Here is a 20,198-nt window from a genome sequence, read left to right on the forward strand (position 1 = left end):
GGGACAAAGCTGTTGATCGCTCCACGGACCCCAGGATCGTGAGTGTCTCCCCAGCGCGCACGGAGATTTCATCCGGAGAGACCTCACGGTCCCCGGAGTCCAGTGAGTTCAACACAAGATCCCATGTTTTGTTTAAAGCATTACTTTGAGGTAAAATACAAGGGTGACGGTTCAATTAGATACTGAAAAAATCATTAGTGATGCATGCATGTTGTCTCGGTTTCCCAGTTTTGAGTATAGGCACTGAACCCCTGTGTTTCCGAGTTCAAGTCTTGGTTGCCTTGTGTGGCAGGACAACCCCCCTCCCCCTTCTCTCTCTCCCTGATCGGTCCCAGGAAATGGATGGCTCAGATTAGGTTGATAACCTAATCAAGGACTACCTGGTGCTGGCGACTGAAAGTCTGAAAAGACACTCCCCTGTGGAATGCAGAGAGAATGTGAGCAAATTTTCAGTGACTACAAATACACACTTTTATCCTATAAAAAGCTCACGAAATCTCAGAAAGCTAGAAGCTTTCTACATGGATATAGAAGCGTGAAGAAATGCCTTCTCCCCAGGTCTGGACGCAGTCCTGCGGTTACTTCCCTGGGATTGAGTGAGGAAATCTTAATGTATTCCAACTCCAAATATGGATTTGGTAAGATCATTTGAGTTTCCTAAATTGTATTATTCCGGCTAACTTATAGGTACCTTTCTTAACTTGCATTTCAGCTAGCTCAAGCAAGAATTTCTTAACTTGCATTATTGTTCAAGCAAGCATTTCTTGCGTTTTTAACTATTTTTATAGTTCAAGCAAGGTTTTACCCCATAATTGCATTTTTAGCTACCATAGTGTTGCAATTATGTATTCATTGTGTGTCTATGTGTGTCAATCTGTTCTATGTTTGTATGTTTGTTATTTTCTGTGTCAAATAAATGGTATTTTTAGACAAATCGGCCATATATCAAAGAATCTTGCGAACGGGACTAAGTCTTGGGGAACTAGCTGTCTTAAAGCCTGTCAAACTGCAAAAGCACATAAATCTTCTCTCTCCCATGCAAGACACCTTGGTTACGAGTTCGAATCTCAGTGTCATCTTCCTGTGTTTCTGAGTTCGAGTCGTGGTTGCATTTGTTCCCAGTTCGAGTCTGGGTTGTCTCAGTTCCGAGTTTGAGTCTCAGAGCCCAGTGTTTGAGTTTGAGTCTCAGTTGCTTTGGTTCCGAGTTGGAGTCTTGGTTTGTCTCGGTTCTGTGAAAAACAAGGTTCACTCTCCTGTTAGGATTAAAAAGGTTTAATAAAGGACAATAGGGGACAGATAAAAGCAAAAGGTCAGCGCTGGGTGCTTTGGCATTCAGCCAAAAAAAGCACACCTGGTATGGACAGAGACACCTTTTACATACCCTTCAGCCTAATGCATATTCATAAATAGTTATACATATTCCTATTTTTCTCCAAACTATTTTGCATGTTCTGGGAACTAATCCGCCTCCTCGGAGCATGCGCAGTCGTTTCATTGATTCTGTTATCACTCCCAGATTGTAGTTCCTGCAGCGACAGGTGCTGATAGTTGGAGTGTCAGAGGCAGGGTCCATTCGTGGGATGTTATCCAGTTCAAGCAGACAGTTCAAGCATTCTAATAAAACTATAACAGCCATTTTACTACTATTAAACTCAGCTAGTACTAGAAAGAAAGACCTTAGTCATCATTACACAGCAATTTTTCACAACCAGTCTACCTCTATAAGAAAAGAATTAAAACAATACATATAGTATCCATTGTAATATTTGCAAAAAGCCAACATTATGACATGTATTTATCACAATTCCTCCTCTTTTTCTTTTTACAAATCATTTGGCTTGAGCAGTAATTCTTGTTTTTTTATCTCCACCATTCACTCATTTCTTTCACAAATCAACCTTGCTTCCTCAAAGGGGTCCTTTTTATTATTTTGTTTCTTTAACACCATGATCTTTTGTGCCGTTCTGGATGTAGCCAATTTTGGGTCCACAGGCATAGTAACTAATTGCCTACCTTGGACAACACTGGTGATTAGCCGAATAAAACAGGGAATCAAGCAAGGAAAATAACAAACCAGCTGTTGCACATAAAAGGAAGAAGCCCAATTTTTTCCACCATTCTATTCCCAATACATTATCCCACCAGTTAGCTTTTAGCATTGATTCCCATATTTGGATCGGTATATGGGCTATTTTTCTGATATCTTTGGCTATATCTAAGACAGCATCCCCATTGTCATCAATTTTCAAACAACAGTTCGATGTATTAAATTTTCCACAAAGTCCCCCTTCTTCAGCTAATAAATAGTCTAAAGCCAACCTATTTTGATACACTGCGGCTCTTGTTTGCCTTTGTTGACTTGATATTAATTCCAATGCCCGAGCAGTTTTGTTGGTTATGATCTCTACAACAGCTTGAAGTCTTATAATTCGATTTAACATATAAATTGGGGTTCGATAGCCCCAACTCCCATCTTGCGCCCAGGTAGCTGGCCCATATGTTTCCAGTATGTGTTCAGGGGGCCATTCCTCCTCTCCCCATTTTTGAAATCCACCAATCACTGTTCTTTTATTTCTTTTTAGATCCTCATAAACTGGTACTCCTAGTTGATCTCCATCTGGTCCTGGTAAGAGGAAAAATCCTGGTTGTATGATCCCCAGAGTACAACTCCCTTTCCACCGGGGGGGAGTTTTGGGTATGCTCTTTTCCCACATATCCAAAATAAGCCATCTGGTGCTTTCCAATAATCATTTCTCTGTTGATTAACATTTTCCCAGAATTTGTATATTTCTGGGATCCCAAAGTAAGGATTCTTGCCTGTATCATTACATTGAAAGAGTCTGATTTCATTATTATACTTACAATTTTTCCCTTTTGCTTTTTTTCTGGGCCCAATGCAGAGTTGGTTCTTCTGGGACCCACCCTATAGAACTTCCGTTACTAATTTTATATCTTTTACAGGGAGTATTTCCTACCTCGCTTAGGAAGTTTTCCCCAGTACGCCATAGGCACTCTTCCCCTATCACTATTGAACTTAAAATCCACCCTTCTGGCCGGTTTTCTCCTTTCATATTTGTTCGGTTCCATTTAAGAAGTTCTACAGGGCCTAGGCTACTGCCCTTCCAGGGCCATTCCTCTGTCATTATAGCCCCACCACAGACCCAACAGTTGGTAATGTTTAATTCCTTACTTATTCTTTCCCCTAATTCCACAAACAGGTTTTTCCCTACTCCTGAGATTTCCATTTCTTTTTCTAATTGTTGTTTGAGTTTTGTATACAAATCCTGGTGTAGGGTTGATACAGGTTGGGATTGCTGGGTTGGTTTCACTTCTTTGTTTACTATTTGTTCCTTTACCAAATCCTGGACCCGGTTACTAAGGGCAAAAGTGAAGCAAACCCATTTTTCCCCTTTTGGACATTTTTCTCCTAACTTACTACTACTTCTTAAATTTTCCGCAATCCAGTATCTTTTCCCTTTCTGTGTGCAAGTACCTAATTTGGATGGATCATAGCATTGATTGCTAATATGAGTATGGGTAATAAGAAAGGAACCTCGGGTTCTTTCCCAGTAAAGTGTCCGGTAGCATTTGTGACACGATTTTGCTTGTATCCCATAAGGGAAAAGGCAAAGAGTGAGTGACACAAGGAGGAATAATAGAGGTCCGGTATGGCTTATACTCCCACCTCCCATGCCTATGGGGTTGCTGCCCATAGCAGGGGTATATAATCTTCTCGGTGGCGAGTACAGTGGTCAATCCGGTCTTGCCCTCTATTTCCTTGTCACATCCTCCTTATTAGTTTCCAAGCAAATCGCCTCTGATACTTTTTTAACTGTGTGTTGGGGGTTGAGTACATTTAGAATTTCTTCCCATTCCTTTTACTAAGCAACAAATAGTTGGATGTTTAGAGCCGTCAAGTCTTTTGTAAAAGACAAAAGGTATGCTTGGGCAGAGCAGGGAAAGGGAAGAGCGGGCCCTTGGAACGCAGTCTCTCGTGGTTCGGATGCTGGGAGGAGAGGCTGCTCTTCGCTTTTTCGGCTGCGATCAGAGGAGATCCAACTGTGCCCTGTTTTTTTTCTTCTCCTGGCTGGGTGAGCTTTGATTTGACCTTTTTTCCCACTGGGAAGGGCACGTTTCCCCGGGCTGCGTTTTTCTCGCGGCTGCTGCTGGGGGAGTCCGGCTGCCTCTGCCGCCTGCCCCCGCCCTCTGCCGCACGGGACCGCTGCGTCTGCTGTGACTGCAGAGATCCTTGCTGCCTCGCTGGCTGGCCAGGGAGAGCCACCACCAGCCCCAGCCCCCTGCCACCCTGCTTGCTGCTCCGAGCTGCCTGCCTGCTTCTCGGTCTGCCCGCCATTGCCAGCTGCGTGAGGCTGACCTGACCCTGCGCCACAGCGCCACCTGCAGCCGCTCGGGAGTCATCGCACCTGCTCTGCCTGGCCGGGAGCTCAACAGCGCCCCTGCTGCTTGTGACCGTGATTACACCACACGGGAAAAGGCTCGGCAGCTCACAAGTCATCTGCTATTGGTTTCTGATTCTAGTTGTGGTTGCTATTATTGTTATTGCTTGTTTATAGATACTAGTAAAGAACTGATATTACTTTTTTCCCATACCTTTGCCTGAAAGCCCTTTATTTTTCAAAATTAAATAATTCGGAGGGAGAGGAAAAAAAAAATCACATTCTCTGTCCTAAGGGAGGGTTCAACCTCTCTTGGCAGACACCTTTCTTCCAAACCAAGACAGTGTGGTTTCCCATTGTTCCTCAGGTACTTCCCATTCAACAGGTACTCGTAATTCCCTCCCACAGAGCAAAGTTACTATTTGAGTTAACCCTAGTTCTGTCTGGATAGGGAGTGAATTTTGCTCTCGACACTTCATGTAATGAGCTCGCTGTTTTTGTGAACTACAATACCAGTTTTTCCCACAATGTATGCATTTACATTTAACCCAGCTAGCATGTCCAGTATTGGGATGAACCAGACAAGGTATGTGGTACGGTACTGATGGAGGTTGTAATATCTCTTCTTTATACAAGTCACAGGCTAAAGCAAAAACATGAGGACCCTCTGCCCGAAACAGTCCTGAACTTCCGGTTTGGGGTGGAGGTATTCCTCCCAAGGGGATATCGGAGGCTCCTCAAAACTTGTCCAGGTGGCACTTGGAACCACTGATATAAACTTGGTCTCACTTCCCAGTTAGGTGTGATCCTCAGTACATTCTCTGGATCATTTGGGTCTTCCCAGTTCATTACCACCCAGTCTTTGCTTAAGAGTCAACTTGGTATCACCCGGCTTAGAGGTTATAGTCCACTCCTTAGGTTCCTCCACAGGTCCTTTGATCCTGCTGGTGTGGATCCACCCTCTTTCTCTGGTCCAGACCGCTGCCTTGGTTGTCAGTAATACCCGAAAAGGACCTTCCGATTGTGGAGTTAAAGATTGCTCTTTCCACGTTTTCACCAGCACCCATTCCCCTGGATGGATATTATGGATTTTAAATTCTAAGGGTGTGGTTTGAGGGATTATCCCTTTCAACCTCAAATTTTCAAGTGTTTTTGCAATTGTGATGACATATTTTCTAACACTCATTTCTCCCATTTCATAAGTAGCAGTTTCATGCTCAACAGAGCCAATGGTAATCATTTTATTTAGGACATTTGTGTTTTAATCATGAGTTCTGTTAAAGTGTTTTTCTCTTTTTTTTTCTCTTTTTTTTTCTCTTTTTTTTTTTTAAAGTCTGGTTCATTCTCTCTACCCTACCCAAACTTTGTGGGTGCCACGGGGTATGTAATTCCTATTTTATTCCCAAGGCTTGAGTTATCTGCTGAAATACTCTTTGTAATACTCTTGATGTAAAATGTGTCCCTCTATCTGAGTCTATTCTATTAACCATTCCATACCTGGGAATAATTTGTTCCATAAGGGTTTTACATACTACATTAGCTGTAGCTCTGACAGTAGGGACTGCTTCTACCCAATGAGTCAAATGGTCTATTATTACCAATAGAAACTTCCACCTCTGTACTTGGGGAAGTTCAGTAAAGTCCACTTGGATACTCTGGAATGGTCTCAGAGCTAATTCACGACCCCCTGAGGTCATTTTCTCATTACTTTTTTATTTACTTTCTGGCAAGTTATGCATTTTTCAGTTACTTGTTTTGCCACTCCAAAGACCCCAATATATCCATAATTCCTTAAAAAATGATCACACAATGCCTGAGTACCCCAATGAGTATTTTGATGCATATTTTCTAATGTTTTTCTAGTCAGTGGCTTATTAAGCAACTGCCTCCCATCAGAAAGCCTCCACTTCCCAGACTGATCTTGAATTTTACTGCTTGAGTATATCCTTCAATCCATAATCTACAGTATCCCAATAATCCAAGTAATCTTCTTACTTCCTTCTTTGAAGAAGGAGGGGGGAGAGATAAAATCCCTGCAATCCTCTCAGGATTTAGCTTTTGGTTGCCTTTACTTATCCCTCTGATTATTAAATTACGATAATCAATTATATGCCCCCTCCCTGCCTCCTCGTTGTGATTCCAGTTAGGAGGTGCTATTGGCATCTTCTGGTCTCCTGGGGGACCTTGTATATTATCTCTTTTCCCAAATTCTCATTCCAGCAGCTCTAATCATCTGCCTCTCTTCTTGGGAAAATATAATACTCATTATATCTCTTCCCAAGTATAAATATTGGGGCTTAAAAATTGATCTAATGTCTCAGCTACACCTATGGGATCCTTTAATAACCCTTTAATTTCCTTCTTAAAATTTCTGTCCTCGGAGAGGTCAGAGGGGCATTTACGAAACTTATGCCCCCTTGTACTCCCCCTCATGGGGACTTTTCGTAAGGGGAATAAGTTAATTTCGTGACCCCTCCCTTTCTGCTCTTCAATCCCCATAACCTTAGAGGAGAGGGACCCTTTTCCCTTGTTTAGGAGTAGTGGCAGGGGAGGGATTATTAAGCTGCCTTTGAGTCCTGACTGAGTTTCTTCTAGTATTCTGATACGGTGCCCCGTTATCGAAATTCGGGGCTACCAGTCAGGGCAAAAGCGGAAGAGGCAGCTGAGTCCTCCAGGGTCATAGAGTTGGGGCCGGAAGTGGATAGGGCAGCCGGCGGAAACGGAACTACGGCGGGGCGGAAGTAATTTTTACTCCTCTTGTAGCCATGTGGGTAGGAGTGCCGGCTAGAGCTGGGCCGGCCCGGGTCTACCACGAGGGCCCCCAGCGTGGATGCAGTAGGATCGGGGGCATAGAGCAGGGCACCCGGCTGAAGCGGGGTCGCCGCGTGCCCGGGAGCCATGGCATTTAAGCCCGGCGGGACTCCGGCATGTCTGGCTGCTGGAGGCAGAGCAGCGCCCGCCGCACCCTGCACAAACAGTGGTGAGGGTGACTCCGGGGGATCCCAATCTTTCCTTTCTCCCTTTTTTCCTGAACCTATTTTAATTCCTTTTTGTCCCATTTTTCCTTTTCCTCCCTGGCCCCTTTCTTTCTTCTCACCCATGCCTCTACCTCCTTTATAGCACAAACAAAAACCCCTTTCCTGTATATTATATCCACCTCCTTTCAAATACCAGAGTTTAAATTAATCACGTTTTTCCATTCATTCACATTCTCCCACCTTTATTTTCTTATATCATTCATTTTCACTCACAACAATACAATAATAAAGCAATTTTTACTTTTTAACTGATTCCTCACAGATTCTGTGTTTTAAATAAAATGGTAAACTCTCAAATATGGTCCTTCAGTCCCAGATTCTCTTGGGTCTGCTAACCCACACTTCCCATCCAGAGTACTTTTTTCTCTAGTCTTTGTGTGGGTTTTACCCTCAATCTGGCAATTTTTCCCTTACTTGGAATTTGGGGACTTTTACTCTCGTCCCCTGTCTCCCAGTAGATTTCTACCAGGAATCTCTGGGTTCCTTTTTCCTTGGGGGTCCAACCCCTCCCTGGGGACCCCTTCCCGGTTAGCCCTCCTAGTAAACCTTACTAGGAAATTCCTGGCTCCTTTTTTTTTCTAGGGGTCCAACCCCTTCCCTGGGACCCTGTCCCAGTTACCCTCCTAGTAAATTTTTACTAGGAAATTCCTGGCTCCTTTTTTTTCCTAGGGGTCCAACCCCTTCCCTGGGACCCTGTCCCAGTTACCCCCGGGGGATCTTTCACTCCTTTTTCCTTATGCTTCGTCTCCTTCCTGGTCGTGTTTCTTGCGAAACAGCGGAACCGCAGTATCAGATACCCCTCACTCGCTTCGCAAGTCTGGTAGCCAGCCTGCGTCTCACACACACACACAGTCAATCCCCCGTATCCGCCCCTTCCCAGAAAATACTCACAATCCGTGTTTTCTGTCAGAATCTTCGTGCACGAAAAATTTGTGGGGCTTCCCTGCCGCGGCTTTTTATGGAGCCTTCCCTCTTTCTTTTGCTTTTATTCGTCCCTTCTTGTTCACGGGATTCCAACCTGCTACCTGCCGGTTCCCGCTGGAAGAAACAGAGCGGGCCGCCGAACTCGGCGGGGGTACCCTCCCCCGCTCAGAGTCTCCCAGGGTCTTGGAGGCGAGGTGTCGATCCCGGACGAGCTCCCCAATTGTGAAAAACAAGGTTCACTCTCCTGTTAGATTAAAAAGGTTTAATAAAGGACAATAGGGGACAGATAAAAGCAAAAGGTCAGCGCTGGGTGCTTTGGCATTCAGCCAAAAAAGCACACCTGGTATGGACAGAGACACCCTTTACATACTCTTTAGCCTAATGCATATTCATAAACAGTTATACATATTCCTATTTTTCTCCAAACTATTTTGCATGTTCTGGGAACTGATCCACCTCCTCGGAGCATGCGCAGTCGTTTCATTGATTCTGTTATCACTCCCAGATTGTAGTTCCTGCAGCGACAGGTGCTGATAGTTGGAGTGTCAGAGGCAGGGTCCATTTGTGGGATGTTATCCAGTTCAAGCAGACAGTTCAAGCATTCTAATAAAACTATAACAGCCATTTTACTACTATTAAACTCAGCTAGTACTAGAAAGAAAGACCTTAGTCATCATTACACAGCAATTTTTCACAACCAGTTCTGAGTTAGAGTCTCGGTGTCCCGCCACCGCGCGGTTTCGGGTTCGAGTCCCAATTCCTAGCTAAAACGCAATTGCAGAGTGTTTTGGAGTTCAAGTCTCCTGCCTAGGTTACTGTGAAAAGTTTTTTTTAAGCAGAGTTTGCTCCGGTGCTTTGGAATTTTTGAATGTGTGTGAGTGTACTGTGTGTGTGCAAATTACCTGTTAACTTGTATTTTGCTGGTATTTAAATCTATGCGGGGACGCCTGTAAAAAAATTAAATAACTTGCTAAGTGTTAAAACATTCTGAATGATTGTAAATTCATTGTGTGTGCTGTTCTCTGCGTGTGCTAATAAGTATACCTCTGCGACACCTGTGTGTGTGTAACTGGCATTTGTGAGCCAAAACCCCTCTTTGTGCTGTTTTAGTAGCTACACAATTCCATATGAGTTCAAAGTTATCTTCACCTACTCGAAAAAGAGGTATACCCAGGAGTTCACCTCTGGGCTGTATTTTGCAAAATTAAAAAAGTTTAAAAGTCACCCTTTAACCCATAAACAGTTAACAAAATATTTTAATCGCTGGTAGCCAAGTTATCTATTAAGTAATAAAAAATAGTTTTGCAACGGGTGTTTAGATTCTGATACAATCTTGCAGCTAATGCTATATTGCCGAAAAAGAAAAGTAGAATGAAATACCTTACATAGATTTGTTTTGTGAATTGAAAAATTACTTAGATTTATGAAAGAAATGTGGTTTGTTACCTAGAGAGCCAAAGCAGTCTGTAATACTGCCTTTAAAGAAAGGTAATAGAAGTGAATCTCTGGAATTTGGTTGTTGTAGTAAAGTGTCAAAAGCATGATTCTGTAGAGAAAGAGATTGAATTTTTAGTTTCCCCTCAAAGAAGAGAAAGGGGGGCAGCTGCCAGGGAGCCTCCTGCAGCATGGGATGAAGAGGGAGCGAGTGGGCATGTTAAAGGTGAAAGAATGTTGAGCCCGGTGGCAGGCAAAACCCGAAATGGAGTAAAAGAATAAGAGACAGAAATGGGGAAAGGGGGGTAATTCAAGCCCCACTCCAAGAAACTGCCGAGAGGCAAAGACCAGTTACTATTAAAATGCTGTTTTTCAGTAGCAGATTTGAGCCCCTAGAAAGAGCTCGTAAAATCATATAAAAAAGATCCTAAATAAGTGTTAAAACAACTTTTAAATGTCTAATTTGAGTGTGTGCCAATTAGATATTGTTTTAGATGCTTTTTAGGTGTGTTTGCTTGTTAAAACAATCTTTTAAATGTCTGATTTAAGTGTGTGCCAATTGAGAATTGTTTTAGATGCTTTTGGGTGTGTCTGCTTGGGTGAGCTGTTTCAGGCAGCCAGAAGAGTTGCCTTAGAGGAGATGTCCAAACCAAGCTCTGCCTGCTTGCAGAGAAGAGCAAACAGAACTGGTTATGTTCCAAAATAAAACTACCTAGCAAAAATATAAAACATTTCCAAAGGGAGGTGAAGGAAGCAGGAATTCATCCTTCTCCCCACTCTGCCATGTGTTGCGGTTTAGAGGATGTTGTAGCAGACTTTACCCTAGAGCTTCTCTACCCAGCCCGGTTCAGCGCCTCAGTGCTCCAAACCCTCTGTCCCAGGGCTGGACACTGCGCTCTCACCGGCCGGGGAGCCATAAGGCTAGCTCTGGTTTGTCTGCTTCCACAACCGGCGGTGATAAAGGAGGCGAGGAGGGTCTATGCGTTGTGTCCATGGAAGATGTTTATTCGCATGGTGCAGCAGAGGCCAACGACCTCCCTGAGGCAGAGATGCCTCGAGGGCGAAGGCCTCACATGCACAGCCACATGTGGAGCATAAACATACGTGGAGCATAGACAGCAAGATGGCGGAGGGTAAGGGGTTTTATAGGGAAACAGAGAGGGGCAGGGACAGCACACAGGCCCAGTGACCTCTGGGTACAGGGGAGGTACAGGGGCGGAGTTAGGAGTACAGGAACCAATAGGGGAAACCCGAGGGAGTGGCCAGGGCCACGTGGGGTTAGGGTACAGGAACCAATAGGGAAAACTGGGGGCGTGGCTAGGACTGTGTGGAGTAGGGAAGGCAGGACAATAGGTGACAAGTACAGTCGTTAAGAAAGGGGTGTGGGGAACTTGCAGCCATTATCACTATAGACATGTGTTATCATTAAGCAAGTTTGGTATAATGTCATTAATAACTTTGATGTTTGAGTATATTCTCATTAGATCAACAGCTAAGTGTATCCAGACATGAAACAAGGAGCCACTCAAGCCTCAGAAACAAAAAGAACTGCTGACTTCCCTCACAACTGTGAAATCTATGGCCAAAAACTCCTGTCATGTGAATAAAATCAACTCCTGACAAAGAAGAACACGAAAGAACCATATTGGACAATATAATAAACAGTTAATCTGTTAAAAGCTGCAATGCCAAAATGAAACACAGTAAATATTTTTTGCTTTTATGTTTCCAGAATAGTGTTACCCACAGTGTTCCTGGATCAAGTCAGGTATCCTAGCAAAACCTTGTAATAATTGTAACAGGTATGCCTTCAAATGCAAGAAAGTAAGTAAGACAAAAAGAAAAAAAAGTAGTACTCTTTTTTAAACAAATGCACATAAAACAACAGCCACATTAGTAATTAGCTTATAGACTTGAATCTAAATTTGCAAAATTTAAATGTAACCATCTGTAAATCAGACAAAAATAATTTTCTTTAAAATAAAAAAGTTTCAAAAAGATGGCTGGCTTGTCTAGTCTAACGAAGTGCTAAGACCAAGTAAGTTCTATTAATTGTCATATTTCTAACTGTTGTTGTTAAATGTATATTTGTTTGTCTAGTGTTTAAAAATACTAAGCCCCACAGAAGAAAGATACTGCCTTTGAAAAATTGCTAAAGATCATAGACCGTTTTGCCAAGGCTCTGCAGCCTAAAGATGCTTTTAAATTTAAAATAGAAGTTACTATTCATATGAATTCCAGCATGCTTTCCTCTTTCCTTTCTGCTATCTGCTAAAAGGGGAGAGGGGAGAAAATAGTTTAATTAAATCACAAGCAGAAAAAACTAACAATTCAAGAGTTCTAATCAGTTTATATTTATATGAATTTCAGTGTGCTTTCCTCTTTTCTTTCTGCTCTGTTTGCTAAAACCTCCACCAAAGTTGAGGAGAATGGTACCCCAATTAAATCACAAATGAGAAACACTATCAGTAGTCCTGATCACTGTCATGAGCCACATGGTTAGTTACCAAACACTGAAAAAATTATTGGCTCTGAGGCACTTCAAGATGCCTGTGTGTATGGTGTGTGTGTGAGGAGGGGGCAGGTCAGGCCTTGCCCTGGTGAGACAGTGAACTGCTCCTCACCCCAGAGCATCCCAGCCCTGCAGTGGGGCCAGCCATGGACACAGCAGAGGCAGTATTGCATTCTTCCTATCCCAAACTCGAAAAAACCCAGAAAGTAATTCCTGCTAAGAAATGGAAAGCCCAAGAAAGTAAAAGAAAATTAACATTCTGTCGCTGTTGAGCAGCTAGCAGAGTAATGAATGCATCGGTTCTCAGTGGCAAGAAGGAATGACCTTTATTGTTTTGATTTCATCACATTTATAGAGTTCTCAAAAGTCACCCAGATTGGTCAGTCAGAAGCCTTCCCCCAGGCCTGATTGGCCAGGCCTGCACTGCCCAAGTTCTGGGACACTGTTCCAAAACATCCAAACTTTATCTTTATTTACAAAACACAAGAAAACCTCTCATGGGAAAAACTGTGCTAGCCACAAACATTCCTCTTAAAAGTTCTATATAACTGCTTTTCTACATGTTCTCTGTCTTTCTTCTTTTTTCTTCAAAATATTTCTATATATTCTCTATCTTTTTCTTCAAAATATTTCTATATATTCTCTGTCTTTCTCTTCAAAATTTTTAACTAGTATTAGTAAAATCAAGAATTTATGTGGAAGTGACCTTAAAAATTCAGGTCACTTCCAAAGGGGGGATTTGTTAGAAAATATATCAGGTCAAAAATTTTGTATAACTTTAGTCAAAGGTTTTGTTTGTCTTTACCCTGGGAAAAGGAATTTTAGGTTTCTTCCAGGGCATTGCTCCACCAGATGAGGTCTGGTGAACTCAGCATACCAAGAGATTGGGAGTGACCCCGAAGATAACCAGAACGATAAAGACTATTAACAGAACATCCACCAGGACCTTGTGGTTATCAACAAGACGTGATGGATATCACAAACGGCTACCCCAGACCACCTCCAGCAGGGCTGAAGACATCCTGGCCCGGAAAAAAGACTGATAAGAAAAACTGAAGAATGAAGAATCTAATTAGCATCAGAGGCAAAGAGATTCGGATCCAATAAGAAACTGAATACTGGGAGTTTGCTCAACTTTAGACCAATGAACACTGACCCAATGCTTTCCTATGTATTTTTACTGTATAAAATATCTGAAGAATCGGGTAAAAGTGTGTATCATGGAATGATTCTCTCGGCACACCCGGGCTATGTGTGGATGAGGTGATTACTGTGGAACATCCTGGCCAGAACAACATCCTGGCCAGATAATAAAGTAATGCCTTGACTTGCTAACATTAAAATGTTGTTAGAGGGTTTTTGTATTTTTTTTCCCGGAGATTCGGTGACATTAAGAGGGAGAGGGGAGTGAAAGAATGGTGTCTGAAAAGCTTATTTTTACTTCTCATTTATCCTCCGACTCTGTTAGGTCACTTTGCAAATCACGTTGCAACTGTAAGTTTTGAGCCTGTTTGCCCTTTTTCTGTGTGTCCCCTTATCAGTGTCCTATCTCAACTCATGAATCCAGTGTGTGTTTAACAGGTATTTTTTCCCTTCCCTCTCCTGCATGTCTGCGGCAGGAGAGAGCAGAGGTGTCTGGCATTTAGTCAGGGTCAAACCCTGACAGGCCCTGCTCCCCAGCTTCAGTGTAGAGTATGTTTTGCACAGCTGGTCCTGTCTGAACAGGCCCAAGAGCTACCACACTAGCTATTTCCTGTTTGATCTGCTCAAAAGCCTGTTGTTGCTCAAGGCCACACTCAAGGTCGATCTTCTTCTGTGTCACTCGATAGAGGGAGCCCACAAGCTGACTATAACCTGGAATACACATTCTCCAGAATCCCACAAGGCCCAGGAAAGCTTATATTTCCTTCTTGTTAGCTGGTGGAGACATAGTTGCTATTTTGTCAACCACCTCTGTAAGCACATGACAGCATCCATCCTGTCATTTTATTCCCAAGAACTGGATCTCCTGTGCAGGTCCCTTTACCTTATTTTGTTTTATAGCAAGACCAGGTTTCAGAAGAATTTGGATTATTTCCTATCTCAAAAACTTCTTCTGCTGTATTGCCCCACACAGTGATATCAATATATTGCAGGTGTTCTGGAGCTCCACCCTTTTCCAGTGCAGCCTGGATCAGTCCACTGCTGATGGTGGGGCTGTGTTTCTGCTGCTGGGGCAGTCAGTTCCAGGTGTATTGGACACCCCTCCAAGTGAAAGCAAATTGTGGCCTGCACTCTGCCACCAGACGGACTGTGAAAAATGGATTAGTGATATCAGTTGTGGCATACATTTGCCTGCTTTTGACTCCAGCTCATATTGAAGTTCCAACGTCTTGTATAGCAGCACTCAGAGGTGGCGTGACTTCATTGAGGCCCCAATAGTCTACTGTCAGCCTCCATTCCCCGTTTAACTTTCGCACTGGCCATATGGGGCTGTTGAAGTGTGAGTGGGTTCTGCTGATTACTACACGGCACTCCAGTCGATGAATTAGTTCATGGATGGGAGTTACAGAGTCTCGGTGCGATACTGCTGCCGGTGCACTGTCCTGGTAGCAATTGGTACTTTCTGGGCTTCCACCTGCAGCAATCACACAATGAAGGGATCTTCTGAGAGGCCTGGCAGGGTGGATAACTCTTTGATCTTCTCTGTATTCACAGTAGCTACACCAAAAGCCCATCAATACCCTTTTGGATCCTTGAAGTACCCTCTCTCGAGGTAGTTGATGCAAAGGATACAATGGGCCTCCAGGCAAGTCACAACAAGGTGCTTTTGCCATCTGTCCCCCATTAAGCTCACCTGAGCATCTAATACAGACAACTCCTAGCATTCCCCTGTCACTACAGAGATCCAGGTGGGTTCTGCACTCCTGTGCCTTAGTGGCATCAGTGTAAACTGAGCACCGGTATCTACTAAAGCTTTATACTTCTTTGGATCTGATGTGCCGGGCCATCGAATCCACACAGTCCAGTATGCCCAGTCATCCCTTTCCTCCTCCTGGCCGAAGACATGGACCCTCTGTTCCTGGTCAGAGTATTCACTATCTGACCTTTGCGATGCCAGATGCTAAAAGTTCCCTCTCCAGGGTTGTAGGATATTGTTTTAGTTCTTTTATATCTGGGAGATCGCTGTTTGTCTTGTGGTCTCTCTGTAGCAACTACACTGACAGTCTTCTTGGGCAGCCCCTTCTTAACAGCTCTCTTCCCTCTCAGTTCACGGACAGGGACTTCCAGCTTAGAGGTGAGCTCACCATCCCACTTCCTCATGTCCTCCCCCTGGTCATGCAGAAAGAACCAGAGTTCACCATGCGGCCTCTGCTTGGAGCTTCGCTTTCCTCTGACTGGGGTAGGAAAGGAGCGATCTCTTGGTCTGCCCCTAAAAACTGGGGTGTTGGCTCGTAGGGATGAGGAAGTACCCAGAGTTTCTTCTACATTTTGGAGCCAGGAGGACGCCATCTCTACAGTTAGTGTATCCATTTGTGGGTAATACAATGATACCAAGCTTCTGGAATGCAATACAGGGACTCTTTGAACCACCTTCCTCCACATGGCCAGTGTGCAAGGGACATCCTCTGGATCTTTAGAGACACTGTCATTCTTTAGATCACTATAGACAGCTTCTAGTACTGCTAATTCTCTCAAGTACTGGATACCTTTGTCTGCAGTGGTCCACATCCCTGGGGATTTCACAAGACCTTCCTTAAATGGATAACTTGCCCTCACACTTGAGAGAAGCCGTTTCCAAACGCTGCAAATTGCTCCTTCCTTTCCAGTTCCTCTTTCAATTTCCTGATCTTTAGCAAGGGATCCCAGCTGTTAGGCTTCACAACCTTCTAACTGCTGACTGTTGGCCCCATTATCCCAGCATCAAAACAGCCAGGCAGAAATCCACTCACCTGGCTGGCGGCTGTAATCTTTTTGCAAGTCTCAAAGTTCTGATGAGGTCAGGGACCGAGTAACTTCGATTTCCTGTTTGACTTGCCTCCCTCCCTTCGATTCCTTTGTTAAAGGGCCTGCCTCTTCATCCAACCCCTCTGTGATATACACATATTATAGTATTGGTTTTTCACAAATATTAAAATGGATGCTATGTGTATAATGTTAATTCTTACATAAGTAGCTTTGTTATAAAGATATAGTTGTGTAATAATAACTAATGCCTTTATTTTTGTAACTAACTTAACTTAGACATAGTGGTGAAATAGCTGATATGGTTGTTTTAGAATACTTGTGGTTAACTTACAATAACTGAAATAACTAAATCACCTGCTTGGTTGGATAACATCTGAGGAACGGGCACGACAAGGACCCCTGCCACTGACATTTCAACTATCAGCAACTGTCACCTGCTGAAACCACAGAACAGGGGGCTGATACACGACTCTCTAGACCACAACCAAGAGGACTGCGCATGCTCTAAAAAGGTGGATCAGAGGAGGGGCCATGCCAAAAAGTTCCTGGGACATGCAAACTAGTTTGGGGAAATGTTTGAATATGTATAATTGTTTATGAATATGTATTTGACTGATGCAATAGGAAGGGTATGTAAGGAATGTCTCCATCAGTAACAGGGTTGCCTCTGGCTAAGGGCCAAGCACCCAGCGCTGCTACTTTTGCTTTATTGTCTTTGTCCCCTATTGTCCTTTATTAAAGTTTTTAAATTCTAGGAGGAAAGTGAACTTCGTTTTTCACACCTCCTTTCCTGCTGTTACTTCCTCTCCCTCTTTGCGGCTTCTCGCTCTGGGACAGGCGGCAAGCCTTGAAGCTGCACGAAAGAAGGCTAGCCGCTGCAACCCACACACGCGCCGGACCAGGCGCAGCAGTGAGTCCCGCGGGTGCAGCGCGGAGTGCCTCGGAGATGGGGGCCGGCAGGAGTCAAGGCGATTATGAAAGAGATGCAGTCTCTCAGGTCGGAATCCAGTGGTTTATTAGGTAGGAACGGCAGGGCAGGAAGGTAGAGGCAGCTGGATTCTGGACGCGGAGAGCCCAGAACAATGCCGTGCATGGGGTTAAGAAGGGGGAGCAGGATGGGAGGGGTTTACACAGGAGAACCAACCGGAACGCGAGGGAAGCAGGATTGACAGGGACGCCTGGGAATGGGGACGCGAGGAGGGAAGTTACAGAATTTTGAAAACCGATGGTGAAACTCAGGTACATGGAACAAAGAAGAACCTTCTAGCTTGTTGGATCACGGTCCGGGAGGGTGGCACAGGCTGGCTGCCCCCCCGGACCGGGTCTCTGGTTCGTGTAAATCCCACCGGATCTGGGGCGGGCGGCCCCCCGAGGTTCTGCGGCATGGCAGCAGTCTTCAAACCACGTCAATTCAAGCAGGAATATAGTGAGACTAGGAAAGAACTGGACTCCATCTCTGTTCTGCTAGAGAGGTTTATTTTGGGGTAACGGGAAAAGGGGTGCAGGGAAGGAGAAGGGGGAAGGGAGACAAGGCAGGGAGGAGATGCTAGCAGCCCAGAGATGGAAGACCTCGAGCTGGTCCAGGCTCTGCCTTTTAAGGGGAAGGAGAGGGGGCAGGGGCTGGCTCTCTCTGAGCCAGTCCCAGGAGGACGAAGGGAAGATTGGCAGGAGGGTTACACACCAATAGGTTTTGAGGTACAGCAGAGCATATTTCAAAATGAACCAATGGTATACAAAGCAGAGGGACAAAGGAGCACATGGAATCCTAACACTCCACGTTGCAACACTAGCTTTCAAGTCCATATAGGATAGAGAGGAGGAGATATCCAGAACCAATGTATTTGTTATCTGGTGCATATTAAGGATGCTAGCTGCAAGGTGTCTTGGGCGTGCATCGCTTTGTCACCCTAAGCTAAAGGTCTCCTCAAACCCAGGGCTCCTCCTCAGTGTCATCTGCTTCTAAGCTCATCTGAGCCAAGGCCACTGCTATACCTCTTCTTCCTCCCTTACTAATCGGTGGTATGGGCCTGCAACTTGCCTTGTCCATTTTTTTTCACTACTGGGGCAATTACTGTAGTTGCTGTGGTTTGAGTTCCTCTCTCAGCCATAGTTGTGGTTTGAGTCCTTGCCTGAAACACAGTTTGTGTTCCTGCCTCAACTACAGTCATCTGAGTACTGAACAGAGGTTTGGTAGGCCCAGGCCAGGCCCTAGTACAGGGTGAGAAGCTGCTCACATTCGTGGGGTTAAACAAGACACCCTTCTGTCAGTTGAGGGGCCAGTTTGTTAGGGTTGTTTACTTGTTCAGGAGTAAAGTCCCAGGCAATGGGAAGTGATAACCACCCTAGAAACCTGCCCAAATCCCTCCACACACCTTTCCACTGAGGAACTGGATGCCTCAGGGCAGATTTTAATAGCTCCTCACCTAAAGGTTTTTTTCTCTTGCTCTAGGAGGACAACAAATTCCATTAATTCCATTGTGTAACAACAGTATCGGCTAATATTATTAACAGTATCAATCAGCTTATATAAGGATAGGCAACGCCTGTGGAAGTCTGCAGTAAAAAATCATCCACATTCAAATCCACCCTGGGTAGGGAGAAGGAATTGTATTCATTCATTGTAATTGTGTGTTCCAACATGTTCCTGTGAAAAATGAAGCTTCACTCTCCTGTTAGAATGTAAGAAATTTAATAAAGGACAATAGGGGACAAAGACAATAAAGCAAAGTAACAGCGCTGGGTGCTTGGCCCTTAGCCAAAAGCACACCATGATTACAGGGTTCAGACTTTACATAGTTAACGATTGCATCATCCAAATGCATATTCATAGACAATTATGCATATTCAAACATTTCTTCAAACTAGTTTACATGTTCCATGAACCTTTTTGCATGGTCCCTCCTCTGGCCCACCTTTTGTTGAGCTTGCGTGTTCCTTTTTTTAAGTCCTGTATCTCCCCCCTGTTCTGTGGTTTCAGCAGGTGATGGTGGCTGATAGAAATGTCAGAGGCAGGGATCCTTGTCACGCCCACTTTTCAGATGTTATCCAACTAAGCACGTGGTTTAATTATTGTAGGTTAACTATAAGTATTCTAAAACAACTATATTAGCTATTTCAACACTACACCTAAGTTACTTGCAAAGAAAAAGAAAGGTATTTAGTTATTATTATATAACAAAGCTGTTTCTGTAAGAATCAACACCATACACATAGCATCCATCTCGAAATTTGTGAAAAGCCAACACTATAATATGTATTTATCACATTCCAAAACTCAGCAAAATAAAAAGATAAGTAGTACGGCTTCTGAATGCTGCATGCCACACAGGAGCTTGCTACTTGAGAACTACTATTGACCATTTACTAGAGCATGCATATATATATATAACTGCCTTTATCTCGCCCCCCCATACAGGTGCCAAAAGGAATGTAGTGGTTTGACCTTGGCTAGTTGCCAGGTGCCCATTAAGCTGCTATATAACTCCCTTTCCCAGTGGGACAGGAGAAAGAATAAGATGGAGAACAACCAGTGGGTGAGATCAGGCAGTTTTACTGCAGTGAAAGAAAGAAAGGAGTCTTCCATAGAGCATGAGAGCCGGTGATCCCCAGTGTTGAGGAATACATTTAGTGCAGGCAGCTCGCTGTGCAGCTGCAGTTTGAGCTGCAGGTTGAGCTCTGTGTGGTGGGAGACCCAGGCAAGAGGCCATGAACTGTCAACCCTTTGCATAACAAAGGGCATAAAGATCGGTGGCTCCAGTCAGATAACCAGACACTCAGAGACACAACAGGAGCCGAGGACTCAGAAGGAAAAAATGCCCAGGGGTTCCTTTGTTCGGAGTCCCTCCCCGGAGGCACCAGCTCAAGCTGTTTCTGTGTTACTGCACCATGAATAAATTGCTTTATGGAATAAGACATCTACGACACTGCTAGGGGAAATCTGGTCTG

At 44.1% G+C, this 20,198-nt stretch overlaps 2 long non-coding RNA genes and 1 pseudogene across 2 annotated transcripts in view; 1 reads left to right on the top strand and 2 right to left on the bottom strand.

Moving 5' to 3' along the window:
- Positions 1-20,198, top strand: part of LOC146425354 (uncharacterized) — a 357,803-nt gene continuing 337,605 nt past the window's right edge. Inside the window, exons 1-2 of the long non-coding RNA XR_014846566.1 lie at positions 1-102; positions 11,526-11,595. This is a non-coding gene — a long non-coding RNA (uncharacterized LOC146425354). The remainder of the gene's footprint in view (positions 103-11,525; positions 11,596-20,198) is intronic.
- LOC146425355 (uncharacterized) overlaps positions 8,754-20,198 on the bottom strand; it is a 569,707-nt gene continuing 558,262 nt past the window's right edge. The window contains exon 4 of the long non-coding RNA XR_014846577.1: positions 8,754-8,848. This is a non-coding gene — a long non-coding RNA (uncharacterized LOC146425355). The remainder of the gene's footprint in view (positions 8,849-20,198) is intronic.
- The window catches only part of LOC146425356 (uncharacterized), a 38,330-nt pseudogene continuing 32,982 nt past the window's right edge, over positions 14,851-20,198 (bottom strand).

This window comes from Lichenostomus cassidix, chromosome W (assembly GCF_008360975.1).
Source record: "Lichenostomus cassidix isolate B80296 chromosome W, HeHo_3.0, whole genome shotgun sequence".
Lineage (NCBI taxonomy): Eukaryota > Metazoa > Chordata > Aves > Passeriformes > Meliphagidae > Lichenostomus > Lichenostomus cassidix.